The following is a 17,127-nucleotide window of genomic DNA, read 5'->3' on the forward strand; positions in this document are numbered from 1 at the left end:
ACCAAATACAGTTGGAAAACTATGACCCAAACTCTTACAGTTTGTAAACCTAGCATTCCACCAAAGCTTCGACATAATATCCCTTCACCTGAAAAAAAATGATTAATGTTTTAACTATATTTTCTAAAAAATAATACCGCTAAATGTCAGGTAAAATAATCCAGTGGAACTGCCGTAGACCTACATGTGGAACTGCCGTAGTCTTAAGGCAAATATTAATGAAATTCTCAACAGTTGTTAAAATGTAATCCCTGCTTGATATGTCTTAGACCTTTTTAAAGGAAACTGACAACACATCCTTTGAAAATTACTCAATCTTTTTTTAATAAGAATGCAGAAAGAGCTGGCGATGCAAACAGTCTTAAAATCAAGACATCTGTCTTCTCTCACGTTCAAGAATACATACATCAAACAAAATAGAGAAAAGTGGAAACTTCACAGGTCGCTCAGCACGACGAAAACGAAAATGGTGCAGGCTCGGTTTGATTGAGCCTGTTCATGGACGGTAGTGGAAATGCATGCGACCGTCCACGCCCTCTAGCCCCGGGGTGAGCAGAAAGGAGATTCATTTAAGACTTGCAAACACCAATCCTTGATATCCCACAAGTAACCCCATCCCAAAAGTAACCAAACTCTCTCTCAGTCACTCCCTCTCCCCCTCTCTCTCTATCAGTAATGCTCATCCAACTTAATTCGGCAATATATGACCATTTTGTGTCGATTCGCCGTAAAACCCAACTCACTCACTCACTCATCCAACTTAAACATTCATCGGCTATTTCCCAATAGTCCTAAACGTATTACATTTATTAATATCACATTTATATTTCATGTCCACAATTTACTAGTATAAAGTCAACTTCAAATTCAGAACTTTCAAAAATATTTCAAACTTAAATGTTTTTATAGAGAATTGACTGCAAGCATGCAATTTTACAATTGATTGTTGTCACTGCAATTTAGTATGTAACTGTTTTCGGGAAAGAGTTTCTAAGAAAGCTTATTAGCTTACTACTCGATCCCTTGCTTTTGTAAAAATGTATTGTAATCGCATGCTATTTGTTGAATAAAATATCGTTTAATCCAGAGCTGGAGGAACATCAATTCTATAAATTACGCGTGTCCGCATAGAGATTACCTTTTGTTTGTTTTGGGTTTAACACCATTTTTCAACAGTATTTCAGGCAATTATCCTACCCAGTATTTCTGGATTCTGTACCAGTACAAACCTGTACTCCGCATGTAACTGCCAACTTCCCCCACCTGATCAGAGGTGGAGGACGAATGGTGTCAGACAATGTCTTTTATCATTTGGGCGTTCTGCTGACAGCAATACTAGAGATCAAATTACTGCAACATTTATGGTTTATGGCCTTGATGAAATTCTCCGTTTATTAAATTACAAATCCAACACATACCTTCGTCCTGCAACAGGAAGATATTCTATTTATTTATCAATTTGCCATCTAGACCTTTTTCTAGATTTTGAATGGAAGGTTTGTTTTGTTGGGTTTAACGCCAGCTTTGATGGTGCAGGAAGACCCTAGTGCCCCTCCGTGCATTATTTCATCACGAACGGGCACCTGGACAGAATCACCGACCTTCCGTAAGCCAGCTGGATGGCTTCCTCACATGAAGAATTCAACGCCCCGAGTGAGGCTCGAACCCACATCGGTGAGGGGCAAGTGATTTAATGTTAGTTACCTTAACCACTCGGCTATTGAATGGAAGGTGTTGGGCGACTCACATGGCAGTTTTGTGTGTGCGCGTGTATGCGTGTATGCGTGTGTGTGTGTTTGTGGTGTGCACGTCTGCGTGATGTGGGTTTCTTTTTGGGGAGGCTTCGTTTTTGGTACGTGGCATTCCCTGTTCGATATTTGTCTTTGTTTGTTTTTTAATTATCTTATCAAGTATCTTCAAGCAAGTCAGATCACCCCTCTTATTTCAAATTTAAAGCTGACTGGCAGCAGTATATGTAAAATATAAAAAGCTAAATACAATCTATAAAAAGATCCTATAAAAGATCCTTTGAAAGCATAGAATGCAACCGAATAAATAATAGACGCGGTTTTCTTGAATTTGCTCATGATAGATAATGAAATGTGCAACACCTCTTAACGCTCTTGCAAACCGAATCATTTGAGAAATATATATGCCATAAGATGTTGCCTGGTGTACACCCCCACCCAAATGGGGGAAATTTACAATACTGAAATTAAAGTAATCCCTCTTGTCATAAATTTCGGCATGTATAAAACTATTATAAATAGAGATGTAAATCTTGAAATGAAGCAGAAGTTTAACTGGAGCTCCCGGGGATAAATGGCATCTACCAATTGAACAAAAAACGGAGTATCCATGATTAAGAATATCAGGAAATATTTAACATAAAAGTAAACCATAGTATAATATTGACTGTAAAACCGCTGTTCGAAAACGTAGAGTGGCAATTAAAATGTTAATATACAGCCGACAATGTAAAAAATAATTTTGAGAGCAAAAGATCGATGAACTATTATACAAGCAGAGAAAGTCCTGATATTCATACGTTTCTAAACTTATTTCTAGGTCGTTCGTCGGTATAAGTCTGGGATAAGATTCGTAAAATAAGAAAAGGAAAAACTTTAAATGTGACCGAAGTTTTCAAAACATTTAAATCAACTAAAAGAAAATAAACCTTTGAACATAATTCAAATATTGATGAAAAGTATCCTGAAAGTAGCTGTTATCAAAATAAATATGTTAAACTTACCTTCTATGTCATTATTGTGCTACAAAATCATGTTTTCCTTGTTAGTCTGATGCAAAAGTTTACAGAAAATGTCTGTAGTTAACTCTCCACGGCCGTGTTTATTGAGAAGGAATATCTTAATTCAGTAAGTCACACTTGACTGATCTACTGATATCGAAAGCTGTTGTAATTACTAGCTGGCCAATTAAACTCGGTGACCTTAGAAATAACCTTTGATGTTAAACTATTCTTTCTCAATTGAGGCGACTCTCTGACTGAAGGCGTTCCATGGATTACACAATATTAAACCCGAGGATGATTGATTGATTCTTTTATTTCCTCCATTCTTGAAGAACATAACATATGTACATTCAGTCTAAAAGATAGACATATATCAGCAAATTTAAATGTAAACAACCAAATATTATCGTTACCTTCAAATGCATGGTTAATATGTGAAAACAAACCCAATTGCGACCTTCTGATTATGCGCAACGAATTCACACATCGAATCATAATAGATTGACCGGGTCAATGTCTTTCTGCCGTATTTACTCTACTGAAAGTGGTAACAGATTTAATTTGTTGTTGGATCTAACAATTTATGTTAAATAACTAGCGTAAATACTTACCTGATATTTTTTGTCAGTATAAAACAGACATTGCAACCAAAATTTTACAAGATGATCATTTTATATTTATATAGATGTGCCCTAGAAGGAACTTTTGCTATGCTTTAACTTGTCTGATGACCTAATTTCTCTCTTCAGAAAGAAGATCATGTGTTCTCGAGCTATTTTAAGGAATAGATTTTTGGTCATCTCTACAAATACACTGTTGTGCAGGTGTACTACTGAAAAGAAGATTACTGGTTAAACTGCTTACTACTGTTTGCCGATAAAATTGCCCCTTTTTCAAATCGATAGAGTTGCACATTTACGTCACAAAAACTGAAGCTGAAGCTATTTTTGGAGCAATCCTGACAGGTTAACACCGCCTCATCCGATAAATTATTCATTCAACTTTCGTGAAACTTTTTTTCTTTATCTTTACGTCACACAAAGCGCGCGCTCTGACTCTTATCTTTGAAGTATTGCCTTACTTGCATACATTGTAAAGTGCAATAAGATGATAATGGATGTGTTTTAAAAGTAGAATATTGAATATTTCAACTACGTTCAAATGAAAACAGCGTTTTTTGTTTGTTATTACAATTATTATCGACGAAATTTCCATCCACGCAAGGTATACAAGGTTTTATAGAAAAGTGTCTTTGAACCTTCCAGTTACGCAACACTTGTAGATCTCACAGACACTTGGGGGTCTGGAACCCCAACCCCTCCAGCCCAAACTACTATGCACCTGTATATATTTTTATCATCATCATTGTATATCCAGACACAGACTATAATCGTCCCCCGCCCGCTTAGCTCAGTAGGTAAGAGCGTTGGTCTACGGATCGCGGGGTCGTGAGTTCGATCCTCGGGCGGGGCGTATGTTCTCCGTGACTATTTGATAAACGACATTGTGTCTGAAATCATTAGTCCTCCACCTCTGATTCATGTGGGGAAGTTGGCAGTTACTTGCGGAGAACAGGTTTGTACTCGTACAGAATCCAGGAACACTGGTTAGGTTAACTGCCCGCCGTTACCTGACTGAAATACTGTTGAAAAACGGCGTTAAACCCAAAACAAACAAACAGACTATACTATAATCACACAAGCAATATTAAACTTATTTGAACTAATTTGAAAATATATAAAACCTCTCACTAGCTTAAAAATAAAAGGTCCAAAATAATTGAGGATAAATAACAGTAGGCCTACACAGTCATGTAAAGTTATTGGTTTTATCGCTTGCACATTATATGTAACGTTAATCGTGTTAAGGGGAATTATGTTAACTTTTACATAAATTAATTAATTATAATGAGGAATTGAAACCCACTTTTGATAAGTCTAAATAATAAGACCTAGGGTAGACCGATTTTACATTTTGATATAAGACGTTGTCTACCTAAAAGGGATATCAACCAGTCAAAAAATATAACGATATTCAACTCTTGAGTAAAATTATTTGGACTGCCTTTTAATACATGTAAGTTTTATTTGAATTTATCTTATATTCGCAACAAAATCAGCATTTAAACCCAAATCTAGCGATGACAATTTCTTTAGAGTGGAAAAATCTACTCGTAACTTTTTCCTAGGATCGCGTCAAATTAGTTAAACTAAGACCCACATATTTCGTAAGAAATTGCCGACTTTTTTTCAATTAAAGAAGAATTGTCGGTTCCGGGAATCGAAATTATGCCCTTCAATCAACGATGAGCGAATCCAACAACTCGAGTCAGTCACGTTTTATAATTATTGTGAAAACTAAACACGAGGTACATTATTTAAAAGAAAAGTACTGAAATTTAGGCAGAAAAAAAGGCCTGTAATGTATAAGAGGGTGTCTTTTTACATATCCACGCTACCTAAATGTAGTGTGCATTGTGGCAAGATTCATTTCAATTTTAAATGAAGATTAGATCTAGTACTTCTCTTACAATCCAGTTAAACACCCGTTCCAACAGTATTTAAAACATAATTTTTCGGTCATGCAGCCGATGTAAACAAGTTCATTCAGTATTTTTTACTCGGTATCGGAAAGGCGGATTTACCTGTATAGACGAGATCCAAAAATAGCTTCAGCATCGCTGCTTTTATGACGTAAAGATACAAGTCTATCGATTTAAGAAAAGGCGAAAGGGCAATTTGATCTACAAACAGTAGTAACACTATTTTATTTTATCATATCTTCTATATGATTACAAATATAGTTTTCATGGTAAACATGTTCAATTTACACATCAGTCACATACAAATGGTGTGTCTTTCCTTGCAGCTCATAGACTGGTACAATACTTCAAGTGAACCCAATGGTTGCAATTGTCACAGGCTACCCAATTCATGATAAAGAGACTTATATCTAGTTTTTCTTTTTGGTACATAATAATTTTTACATACACAGCAAATTTCTTTTTCACCCTCTGGTTCAGAATCAAGACTAATGGAGTCATGTGCCAAATTTATACAAGATGGACCAAGCTTTGGAGAGACATGGGCAGACAATGACTCTGGTGTTTTAGGTTTACTTTCCAGATTTTATTTACTGACAGTAGACATTTTGACTTTAGACAAACCTACTTTTGACCTGGAATTTGTTTTTCCAACTGTTTTAGACTTTTGTGCAGTTCCAGTGCTTCTCCAATATTTTTTCAGCTTCTTGACTGGGTCACCTTCAAGTGCTTTACCACCTACTACCTCATTGACATTTCTTCTCTTTTTCGTTGATGCCTTAGGACCTTTTACATTTACAGACCTTGATTTAAAAAAATCAGGTTCATCAGACGGTATATTAGCTATTGGATTTGATTTTCCTTTTCAGCGGAAGACTCAGGAGATGAAACATTGCCTTCTATTTCATACAGAGCTGACGATTTCAGTTTCAAGCCTAGCTGCTCACACACGGTTGAACCATTGAGTAGTGGATAAATGCCTGTTCTCCTAAAAGATGCTTGTAAGTTTGAAGGGCTAAGGGCAAGAGTATATGCTTTACAAGCCAGTGAACAGACATCAGACCTTGATGGTTCAACCGCTGTACATTCATGGCTGTATATAGTTTGGAGAGAGCCAAAGCACCCTACATCCATTGGTTGTAGGATATGAGAAGTATGGGGTGGGAGAACAAATAGTACAATATTATTCTCTAATGCCCAATCTATGGATATGGATGACCCCTGTGGCCATCATATAAGACAAGTATGGTTTCATTTGTGTTTCTACCTTGAACAAATTTTAAAAAATGTAACATCATATAGTTACGAAACACATCAGAATTGGACCACCCTGACTTTGTCATAGTGCCATCAGTCCCAGGAGTTTTGCCTTCTAACAGGCTATCTAAGAACCTCTCACCTAGGAAAACAAAGTAGGGTGGTATTTGAACCACAAGAGCATTACCAGCACCTATGATCGTAAGTTTTAGATCGCTCTGCCATGATTGACTGAGCTTTGCAGTAAGTACCAGCTACAACATAAGGAGGTTTGTATTCGGTGATGATTCCTTCTTCATTTATATTGTAAATGTTTTGTGGTTTGTTATGCAAGTCATACTTGTTCATAATGTGAGAAAGTTCAGCAAAGTAATTTTTGACAGAAATTTCATTAGCACTATTGGCTCTTTGCTCTGACAGTCCAGAGGGCTTAACAAGCTTTTATGAGTTCAGACCAGACCTGTTTATATAGTCATAGTACCATTGGCGCGTGAATGGCTTATCTGGCGTTCTTTTTCCAAGTGCTACAGCATAATCAGAAGCCATGTTTATCACCTCACCCCTTGTGTAACCATTTCCGACTTCAGCCAAACCTTTTATATGAGTGCAAAGTCTCTCCTCTTCATCCAAATTGAGTACTGGCTCATGGCCCGACTTAGTAATATCAATAGAAATCTTATTATCAACCCTGTCCCTCAGTGCAGATACTGGCACTACATGCATTTTTGCTGCCTTGTATGCAGAAGTATTTGAAAGTTTCACTAAATTGTAGGCTGACACTAAACTGGTTGATGAATAGTTCCTAGCAGATGGTGCTAATTGAAAAATCAATAATTACACCTTTTATAACATACTATGGCCAGTTTACACAGCGCATATTACTAACAGTGGAAATGAAATACTAACACGTCATGGGTTCTATTTTTAGTAACAACCTCCGAAAAGGTTGAAACATTTGCTGTCATTTCAGGAAATATACGTTCTTTTCACAAGGGGAAAAGTTGCATTAGATTTTTAAGGTAAAATTACACATTTTAGGAGAAATTTGTTGTTTTCTCACCTTGACTTTGAACATTGTTTGGATTTTTTATATCTTCGTGCTTGCAGACGTTATGTTTACATTTCCATGTGTTTACTTCCGGCGAAAAAGTCGCGTGCGTGTAAAAACATATACATTTTTTTGTAATATCTATAAATAGCTCGAAAATACATGTCTGTCGAGAACGTATGTCGCCCCATGCGGTTCTGGGACGATCTGTGTATGAAAAGAATTGGAACCACTGCCTTACCCTTGCATGATCTTAAGAGGCGACTAATAGGGTCTTAACACTTGGTTTTGCAGTAATACTCTGATTCAAGCAGGTATACAAATTTTGATTCCATACCTCATGTTTTTATTTCGATGTAAATGAGATGTGGAACCAAAATTTGCAGTCCTGTTTGGCGCCATATAACCTATACTGTGTTGGTGCGCCGTAAAACCCAAATAAATAAATAGAATGTATGTCACCGGGATATAATAAAATAAAAAAGTGAAAAAAAAAACAGGTTTCCCAAAAAACATATTTATTTAATTATTTGAGTTTTACGGCGCACCAACACAGTATAGGTTATAAGGCGCCAAACAGGACTACAAATGTTGGTTACACATCTCATTTACATCGAAATTAAAGAATGAATATCAAACAGGGAATGCCACGTTCCAAAAACGCGGCCTCCCCTAAACGATACTCACACCACGCAGATGTGCACATTGCCAACACACACACTCGCATACAAAGCAAACACTAGGACAAAACGAACAAATAAAGGAACACATTGGGGCACCGCCTTGGAACGGTCAGTTGCAAATCACCACTGGGGAGCTTAAACCGGTTATAGTGTGCACCCAACATCACTCTTACACCCACCATGTAACGGGGCAGGGTAAATAAAAGTAATCCCCGCCAGGTGAATCTCTAACAAACTCAATGGAAGCAAAAGGCATGGCATGTAAAACACAAAAATGCTGAATAATTATATAAAGAGCAAAAACGTATGTACTTTATGGGAAACGTAGTGTCCAACTGTAAACGGGTTGGACACTTGACATGCGGTGTATCTCGAAACAGTTGGGTCTTAATCTCTTTTAATAAAACGTTTTATAATTTTACCAAATACTGTGACCCAGAATCGTACGAAGTTTGTAAACCACATCCCCATAACAAGAGGGCCAAAATGGCCCTATATCGCTCACCTGTTATCATTGCCCTTAAGGACAAGAAGGTCAAAAAATCATAATCAAGATCAATCAAAAGAATTATGAGAAAATATAGTTGAAATTTTCTTAAAGTTACTTCAAATAAAATTATTTTCAAATCAGGCTAGTAGTTTCATGCCTGAAGGATTACATCAGAGGAGGTTAGGAGCAAAATTTTGACTGATGAAGCCCAAAGGTCAGGAACAACAAATGGAAGAAATTAAAAATAAATCTAAGTATGCAGTACCATCCATGTTGTACCACAGAAAAGTGGTCTCTGTTTTCCCCTACGGCCAATAATAAAAAAGTTTCTTAAATAAGCTATTTATAGTAACATAAAAGGGAAGTAATTAAAAAAAATATTGTAAGTGAACAAAAGGATCTGCCAAATAAAAACAAGAGCACTGCAATCGACGCAAATGCAGAGCAATATACACACAAAAAAAAAGTCATATGACCTTTGATCTCTAAGTGTACCTTGACCTTGAAGTGAGCCATCCGAAACATGCGCCTGCACATTGTTTCGATTGAGGTGAACTTTTGGGTTTTCGGGTTTATTTGAAATCCTTCAAGGGGTTCAAGAGTTACAGAGCGGAGGGCAATTGCTAACCGACAGACATACAGACAGACGGACACCGAGGCGATAACATAATATGTCCCTTCGGGCGAATAAAAAGAAATCGAGATCTTATGGTGATACAAGTTGTGTGGGAAGTTTGGTTAAAATCAAATCATAAATGAAGCTGCTATTGTGCAGACAAGGTCAAAATAGCTAATTTTGGCCCTTTCAGGGACCATAACTCTGGAACCCATAATGGGATCTGGTCCAAGAAAGGAACCGTCACCTGGTGACATAAGTTTTGTGCAAGTTTGATTAAATTCAAATCATAAATGAAGCTGCTATTGTGCAGACAAGGTCAAAATAGCTAATTCTGGTCCTATCAGGGGCCATAACTCTGTAACCTATAATGGAATCTGGCCAGTTGAAAAAGAAACCAAGATCGTGTGGTGATACAAGTTGTGTGCAAGTTTGGTTAAAATCAAATCATAAATGAAGCTGCTATTGTGCAGACAAGGTTAAAAAAGCTTATTTTGGCCCTTTCAGGGGCCATAACTCTGGAACCCATTATGGGATCTGGTTGGTTCAACAAAGGAACCAAGATCTTATGGTGACACAAGTTTTGTGCAAGTTTGGTTAAATTCAAATCATAAATGAAGCTGCTATTGTGCAGACAAGGTCAAAATAGCTAATTTTATTCATGAGGCATTTGTCAAAAAAGCATATTGTGTTTGTCCTTTTCGGTTTAATGAATGAATGAGTTGGGTTTTACGGCGAATCGACACAAAAAGGTCATATATCGCCGAGAAAATGTTAAATGGATTACGTAATTGCAAACATAAATAAAACTATTTAAAATAAAAGCGTAAAAAACATAAATAGTGTAAGCATGTTTTAATTCGGGCTGCTGTGACTTTTTTGTTTTTCCCCCCTCTACCATTGAAGATATACTTTTTGAAAGTAGGGTGGTCTACATTTTGAGGGTCAACTGCCCATTCGGTTCACTGGTTAGGGCAGGGTGCGGTTTTTAAACCCGGGGGAATTTAAAAATTTTCAAGCTAATGTTACTTCGCTGCTTTGAAAAAAATATAAGAACTGGCTGTTTGTTTTTTCAGCTTTCACAGATGAGGGCATGACTTGGAGTAACATATTAACATTTACAGAGCAACTGTTACTGTAGGTTGCGTATGAAAGCCATATTACACTTGTTAATCTTTTATCAGCTTTTCACAAAGCGCATCCGTATACGACTCAACGCAGCTAATATAGAAATCGCATTACAAGCATGTTTTAATGTCGGGCTGCTGTGACTTTTGTGTTTGCCCCTCTCTACCATTGAAGATATATCTTTGAAATGTATGGTGTGATCTACATTTTGAGGGGTCACACTGCCGATTCGGTTCACTGGTTAGGGCAGGGTGACGGTATCAATCTGGAGGAAATTTAAGATTTACAGAGCTAATGTTACTATACGCTGCATTTGAAAAATATATATGATACTGGCTGTTCGATTTCTTTCAGCTTTCACAGATGAGGGCATGACTTTGGAGTAACATATTAACATTTACAGAGCAACTGTTACTGTAGGTTGCGTATGAAAGCCATATTACACTTGTTAATCTTTTATCAGCTTTTCACAAAGCGCACCCGTATACGACTCAACGCAGCTAATATAGAAATCGCATTACAAGCATGTTTTAATGTCGGGCTGCTGTGACTTTTGTGTTTGCCCCTCTCTACCATTGAAGATATATCTTTGAAATGTATGGTGTGATCTACATTTTGAGGGGTCACACTGCCGATTCGGTTCACTGGTTAGGGCAGGGTGACGGTATCAATCTGGAGGAAATTTAAGATTTACAGAGCTAATGTTACTATACGCTGCATTTGAAAAATATATATGATACTGGCTGTTCGATTTCTTTCAGCTTTCACAGATGAGGGCATGACTTTGGAGTAACATATTAACATTTACAGAGCAACTGTTACTGTAGGTTGCGTATGAAAGCCATATTACACTTGTTAATCTTTTATCAGCTTTTCACAAAGCGCACCCGTATACGACTCAACGCAGCTAATATAGAAATCGCATTACAAGCATGTTTTTAATGTCGGCTGCTGGACTTTTTGTTGTTTAGCCCCTCTCTCACATTGACAGCTAGAATCTTTGAAATGTATGGAGTGATCTACATTTTGAGGGGTCACACTGCCGATTTCGGTTTTCACTGGTTAGGGCAGGGTGACGGTATCAATCTGGAGGAAATTTAAGATTTACAGAGCTAATCTTACTATACGCTGCATTTGAAAAATATATATGATACTGGCTGTTCGATTTCTTTCAGCTTTCACAGATGAGGGCATGACTTTGGAGTAACATATTAACATTTACAGAGCAACTGTTACTGTAGGTTGCGTGTGAAAGCCATATTACACTTGTTAAGCTTTTATCAGCTTTTCACAAAGCGCACCCGTATACGACTCAACGCAGCTAATATAGAAATCGCCTTACAAGCATGTTTTAATGTCGTGCTGCTGTGACTTTTGTGTTTGCCCCTCTCTAAACCAATGAAGATAAAATCTTGAAATGTATGGTTGTGATCTACATTTTTGAGGGGTCACACTGACCGAATTCGGTTCACTGTTAGGGCAGGGTACGGTATCAATCTGGAGGAAATTTAGAATTTACAGAGCTAAGTTACTATCCGCGCATTTGAAAATAATATATATGATACTGGCTGTATCGAATTCTTCAGCATATCACAGGATGAGGGCATGACTTTGGAGTAACATATTAACATTTACAGAGCACCTGTTTACTGTAGGATGCTGGTGAAAGCCATATTTACACTTGTTGTAAGCTTTCTTATCGCGCTATTTCACAAGCGCACCCCGTATACGACTCAACGCAGCAAATATTAGAAATCGCATAACAGCATGTTTTTAATGTCGGCTGCTGTGACTTTTGTGATTGCCCCACTCAACCATGAAGATATATCTTTGAAATGTATGTGTGACTACATTTTGAGGGGTCACAACTTGCACGATTCCGGTTCCACTGGTAGGCAGGGTGACGGTATCAATCGAGGAAATTTATGATGTATATATTGCTCTGTTAATATACAACATTAAAAAGCTTTTTTAAAAGAAACATGTTGGTTCATGTTGAAAAAATGTCACAGTTTTAAATTGTTGCGTCAACCATTTCTGTCAATTGAGCGTACAACACCATTTATCATGTGTCAGGAGGTACTGAATTAATAGAATTATTGGTTCTATAATGCCTTTTTGCAGAATAAGACTTCTAGTTATCAGTATGTTTAAATTGTAGTTACATTAATGTAACTGTTATGATATTACACTGGTATAGTACGTAACTTAGACCTTGTCCTACAAACAAGTTGTTTTTTTCTCCTAGTTCGTTGCACGGAACAAACGTGTCAAGTACCAATTTTCACCGTTAGCAGTTCCAATTAGGGTTTTGTTTGTGTGTCTTTGCCTGCATTAAAAGTAGTCACGAGTAGGAATCAATGCAGTTAATTTTGGCTATGATTGATAAAAAGCTTGAACGGGGTTAATGTTAAGATGTCTGCCTTTCGATCTTGGATTGTAGGTTCAAGCTCTTCTGGGGTCGCGACAACACCTTAATCTTACTTTTTTTCCAGGAAGTGGACAGAAAAAAAAGTGTGAATCTTCATCACAAGTAGGGTTATACTTTGGTGATGACATCTGTCATCATTCTATTTACCTAGACTCATTTACCTTTATTAATTTCATTTTTGGTGAGGGGAGGTGTTGGAGGGAGGGGGTGAGGGAAGATAATAAATGAACCCCACTGTCTTCATTCAAACAAGAGGACGACTATCCCTGAAACATTAGAAGTTACCTTCTAGGAGACATGAGCCAGCATTCAAATAGACACATTTGGTTGACTGTCAATAAAAAGGGATCACCAACCTGACATGACCGAACAAAAAATTAAGTTTCAAGTTCTAGGTCACATGATCTAATGTTTATTGATTGAAAATGGCTTCCCAATGTTCTGCCCAAAGACCTTGACTTTGACATAGTATCCCTAAAACCCTAGTTTTTTCTTCTTCAACGATTACGGCCAGACAAATCAACTGCTGGAGGCGAAATAGCGTTTTCGAGCGTACCTGACCAAACGCAAAAAGTCCACCCTTGCTCGGAAACCTGACCTTAACCAGGATGGCCTCACCCTGCGTGTCGGGGGGCGTCCACCCCTCTCTACAACGCCCACCCGTGGCAATCCCAGTTTCTTCTACTGTAGCGGGACAGGAACTCCGACACCAAAATTCGCAATTTTAACGGGCTGTAAGATAGTACCTAAACTCAAATTATGAAAACAATAAAAAATTTAAGCGATTCATTGCATATATATATAATATATATATATATATATATATTTATTATATATATATATATATATATATATAATATATATATGAACACACAACAGCTCCTCACATAAAGGCTCCCGCAAAAAACACTACGTTCGACCCCGCTGATATAAATCAAACCCCGAAAAAAACGACCCAAGTCTTGATCTGACCATTTACAAGCAAGAAAATAGATGAAATTTAGAAACTTCTTTTTTAATTTCAATGTTTCCTGCTCTTGCAGCTAGCCTACCTATCTAGAGCGACTGATAAATAATTAATCCCCAATTAAAACTGGATTACTGCATAAAAAACATATGTCCATTCAAAAGAATTGTCAAGTACATGCATATGTATGGTATCACAAAATGTTTAAGACTGATAAAATAAAATCAAATTCACTATTTCAGCTGAAATTTTGATATAATGTATTTATATCATTTTCACACGATCATATATAACACAAGCAAAAACTCTTTAGTATTTACCATGAAATTGGACAATTAAATGAAACGACTTATCTCTAAGTTTTAACCATACCGGTTACTGCAATCCGCCATTAATTTTAGTCCATACAAGTGTAAATGTAAATGTAAGTAGGATTCTTATTTCGGTAATTGATTGATCTCCTGTACTATACTATGTCTACGTCTTGTCCGACTTTTGAACGCATCCGCACTCATTTGTTTCTTGTTCATACATTATTTTTATTCTATTTAACGCCTCCTTTGTCTCTTGTTATAATGATAAATAACTACTTGAATATAAATGCATGTAAAATGCATATTACGCTTTATAAATAAAATTAGTGCCCGGTAAGCACATACGAAACTATCAAAATCTTTTCAATTCCAATAAAATGGGGGGGGGGGGGGAAAAAAAAAAAAAAACGAAATATTAAAATCTTTTCATATACACTTTCTAATTGGAATTCCCTACTTCGTTTAGTAAAAGATAATTATAAGGGGATGAATTCCAAGGAATTCTTTCAGATTATTTCCCTTTTATTGACAAAAACCTGACAATTGGACCTGTAAACTGCTGCAACTCAACCGCCAGCAATTTAGTAGCAGTTAACTGCTGTAGCACCAGCAGATCTAGGCAGTTAACTGCAGTAAAATGCAAGCAGTTGTTGCAGTTAACCAGCTGAAAATTGCTGCAACTGCTAACTGCCTAACTTCCCACCAATCCTTGGCGGGGGGGGGGGGGGGAGCTAAATTCAACGTTGCTTAAAAACTAACCATTTCCCCCATGTCTGATCTGATGCCCCTGAACAGCAAAGGCAATATCCACAAACTATCGGAAGACGTATTAATACGTATTCAACTATGCAATAAGTTATCTTAGTTCCAATTATAATCGTACGAAATACATCAATTGAACTAAGTATCGTGACCTTGACCCTTGCACTGGTTACTTGGTACATGGTCACTGCAGATTGTCAATATATAGTGGTTATTTGTACCAAAGAACTAAGTATTTGGAAAACTGACTAAAGTGAGTTATGATCCGGGGCAAGTTATACCAAGGACAAGAACCTATATAGAACTGCACGAACGCACAAACTTCACTATTTCTCGGCGGGATTATAATAAAAGAAGACCTATTACCTCACAGGCGGGCTCAGTGGGATGAGGGTAAATAAAAAATAAGGTGTATTTTCTTAAAATCTCTTAGACATTAGTTCGCAGCACAAGGTCGGTTCCTCCTAAACTTAAGGCTAACGACTCCGTCCATGACAAGTTGTATATGATTTGTCCCAGGACATGGCAACTTCCTGTTTGTCACCCAACTCGAAACAGCTCTGGATGACGAAAGATAGCTACAAATGTATGTCGCCACCGAGTTCGTACCATCGCCACCGGGTTCGAACCAGTGACCTGAGCATGTGGGTCTACATTTCAGCTAGTCGAGGTGACAGTAGAAGCAGCTAAGTTGTAATCATATTAATGTGGTAGTGGCAGTGGATGCAGAAATGATAATAAAATTGAGCCACGTCACGGGAAACAGGCATTCGGACATTTTCGTGAATTTCCGGAAAGTGTATATTTAGGCTGGCCTGTGCATTTATGCATCCGAATTAGGATCAGAAAATTTCGTATTCAAATAGAATAAGCCTTTTTTGAAATAACAGTGAACGGTTTGGGCCCTGATCAGACTATACTGGTTCAAAATTACTTCTTACATAATTTGCTATAGCAAGTTCATAACACATAGTCTTGTTTTCTGCTCTATTTTCTTTCAATCATCTTCAACTTCAGTTTTTGCTGATTGAGATAATGACAGTGTTTGATGTATTAAAGGCAAAGTAATGCTGATTTTCGTACAGAAATTTCATCTCCTTGTTGGCAGAGGGTCGAAAGTTTCGTACTGTCCTTTCGAATGATATTTTGGTAATTTCTAAAGATCAAATCTTGCTGATCAGACTGCGTGGATGCATGCCTGATCACACTGGTCGCAAAGCCTCGAAGATTCCCGAGGACCCATTTTCTCATGATGTGGCTCAAATAGTTTTATGACGTCATTGACGTCGACGAAGACGACGATGATTTGTGAAGGTGCTTATGGCAGTCATTTAATGATGTTGCGTTGACAACCAACTGATTGAATATTTGCAGTATATGTGCTTCTCCTGTGAACCCCCATGTTGGACAAACACATTCGTAACACATTTCACCTGTAATGCGATCGCATACGTACGAAATCTATTACAAATGCGATCTGTTACGAATGTAGTCGTACAAAGGATTACCAGCAGTCGCGTTTAGTACAGAAAGTTCGATATGATACACTTATGTATTTCTAAATTCAATTATTATTCCACATAGCACTGATTTGTAAACATTACCTATATAATAGACCGTTTCATTTTTACAAGTACAAAAACAAAACTGACCTATACACACGTGGAAAATCGCTCGATTCATGTAACTTTTTTTTGTAAAGTCCAATATTGGTGTTCGTCCTAGCGAAACGGCTTCTTACGTCTGTAAGAGGACACTTTTGAAGAAAAACTCGTACTGTATCTATTACATAAGACTTGGAGTCATTCAGGTATCCTCCATGTAAAACACGAGTTTTCTGCCTGTCAAACTTCTACGGAAGCGCGCGATTGTCATCTTTAGAATGACCCTCGTATTTCAAAAGCCGCTTTCAGGTGATGTCACTTTTTGAATTTCCGGCGAATAACAAAAAACCAAAGAATATTCAGTTCTTTCCAAAAACTGTTATATTATGATTCAACCAAATAGTTTCCATTTTCTACCAGAAAGGAACAATTCTTATATCTTAATATTGAGATTTGATACCTTTATAACAGACAGTAAACTAAAACAATAGACATTCATATGTGACGTCGGTGAGCTCAGCAAAGCAATTTCA

Source organism: Mercenaria mercenaria, chromosome 9, assembly GCF_021730395.1.
Source record: "Mercenaria mercenaria strain notata chromosome 9, MADL_Memer_1, whole genome shotgun sequence".
Lineage (NCBI taxonomy): Eukaryota > Metazoa > Mollusca > Bivalvia > Venerida > Veneridae > Mercenaria > Mercenaria mercenaria.